The following is a 2656-nucleotide window of genomic DNA, read 5'->3' on the forward strand; positions in this document are numbered from 1 at the left end:
TGAACAGTGTACACTGTACCCGCTGGGTAATTTCCCCCCTCAATGAACAGTGTACACTGTACCCGCTGGGTAATTTCCCCCGTCACATGAACAGTGTACACTGTACCCACTGGGCAATTTCCCCCCTCACTGAACAGTGTACACTGTACCCGCTGGGTAATTTCCCCTGTCACATGAGCAGTGTACACTGTACCCGCTGGGTAATTTCCCCGTCACTGAACAGTGTACACTGTACCCGCTGGGTAATTTCCCCTGTCACTGAACAGTGTACACTGTACTTGCTGGGTAATTTCCCCTGTCAATGAACAGTGTACACTGTACCCGCTGGGTAATTTCCCCCCTGCCTCCCCTTCTCACCTCCCTTCTCAGTCTCACGGTCCCCATGCCACTCGATCTGGCCATACATCCTCCCTGTGTAGCTCCAGTTCGGAAGACAGAATACTCAGCATGTGGTTTTCTGTCCCAGTATCACTTCACTCAGAGTAATGCCTTCCAGTTCCATGCAAGTTGCTGCAAAAGAAAGTCTTTTATTCTTTTTCCCGGCTGAGTAACGTTTCAGTGTGTGTGTGTGCTTACATTTTCTTTCTTTTTCTTTTTTTTGCAGTTTTTGGCCAGGGCCAGGTTTGAACCCACCACCTCCGGTACATGAGGCTGGTGCCCTAGTCCTTTGAGCCACAGGCAGTGCCCTGTGTTACATTTTCTTTATCCACTCACCAGTTGAGGGGCATTTACGTTGATTCCATATCTTTGCAATTGTGAGCTGTACTGCAATAAACATGTGAATGCATGTGTCTTTTTATATTCCCAGTAGTGGGATTGCTGGGATACACTTTTAGTTCTCTGAGGAATCTCCAGACTGTTTTCCATAGAAGTTGTACTAATGTACATTCCCACCCACAATGATGAGTTATCCCCTTTCCATGGCATCCTGCTAATGCTGATTGTTTCTTGACGTTTTAATAATGGCTGTTCTGACTTGGGTGAGGTAATCTCTCATTTGCATTTAATTTGCATTTCCCTGGTGATTAACGATGTTAAGCATTTTTCATATGTTTTTGCCATTTGTTTATTCTCTTTTGAAAAATTCTTGTCTTTTGCCCACTTTTTAATAAGGTTATTCATTTGTCTTGCTAATTGAAAATAAGCAATTCCTTCAAAGATATTGTGGCAAAGAGATGCTAATAAATGAGGTAGTAGGTAACAGGATGGGAGAACCAAGAAATGAACTGTCTCCCCCCTTCCTGCCTGGTCCTGAAATTTTAATTGATACTGAAATTGTATTTTCATTACAGCTCTCTCACCCCTGAATGGATGATAAATAGTTCCTGCCTCCCTTGGGTGTTGTGTCAGTCAGAGTTCAGTCAGGAAAACTGAAACCACTCTAGTATTTCAAAGAGGAAATTTAATACAGCACACGTGTTAAACAGGTGGCAGAAGGGCTGAAAAGTCAAGCAGGGGACGGCGAGGCCACCCAGAGCCTGGCAAAACAGAAAGCCACCACCATTCCCAGCACTGAGGAACACCGTTCCAGAGTACAGGGCCCTCGCCACCTGGCAGGATCCACCTGAGTGCGCCTGGTAGGACCTGGGCCCCCAGGCGGCCTGGGGCAGTGGGTTATCAGGTAGGAGCTGGAGCCAGAGACCTCAGGAAGGAAGGAAAGGAGGGGAGAAGGGAGGGAGGGAGGGAGGGAGGGAGAGAGGGAGAAACACGCATTTCTTCTTTCTTCCTGCCTTCTAGGCCCTCTCTGGGATCTGCCTTTGACCAAGCCCTTTGGAAACCAGTTGGCAATGAAGCCTGGGGAACTGTGGCCTCCTGCAACACTGAGCCAGGCCTGGAAGGGGGTTCAGAGCAAGTCGCCAGCAGCATGGTTAGGAGGATAAAATGCAGTCACCCCTAAAGCCCTTGGCGCAGTACCTACGCATAGCAAATACTCAGTAAACTAGAGTTGTTACCAAAATTGTTAGGGTGGCTTTTCCAGCTTTATTTCCCACTCCTCATCTTGAATCCTCTTCCCCAGTCAAATAAAACTGCAAAGCTTTTCCCAGTTTTGTTCTAGGCCTCCAAGCTTTTGCACATCCTGTCCACTCTGCAGCAAGGTTCCTGCATCTCCCACTCTTTACCAGTCAACTCCCAGAGTCTGAGACTGAGGGTCACAGTGTCCCAGGAACCCCACTGCTCAAGCCTGGACCACAAGAATTTTATAGTCAGAAGCAAAGACAATTATCTAGAGATAACTTCAACTCAGTGTGGTCAGTGAAGAAAAAGATAAAATAAATTAAAGGTATTCACAGTGTAGAAGCCCACGGGAGGGGATTTTGGTTCAACATGGCTTTCAGGAGACGCTGAGTACTTGGTGCTGAGAAAGAGCATCAGGGGCAGAAGCAGCACAGCAGACTGAGAAACCAGCACTCAAAGGGATGAAGAAGGATGGAAGAGGGGACTACAGCAGGAGACGGGGCCGGCTACAGAAGCAGGTTTGCTTTGCCACAGAGATTTAGGAGCCACCAGAAAGTTCTGACTCAAAGGGAAGCATGACCACCTTTGTGTATGGGGATAGGCCTACAACTGCCAAGGGGTCAGAGAGCATCACGGAGGATGGGCCTACACCTGCTAAGCAGTCTGAGAGCATCACGGAGGATGGGCCTACACCTGCCAA

The sequence above is a fragment of the Otolemur garnettii genome, unplaced genomic scaffold (assembly GCF_000181295.1).
Source record: "Otolemur garnettii isolate 467f Iridium unplaced genomic scaffold, OtoGar3 scaffold00054, whole genome shotgun sequence".
Classification (NCBI taxonomy): Eukaryota; Metazoa; Chordata; class Mammalia; order Primates; family Galagidae; genus Otolemur; species Otolemur garnettii.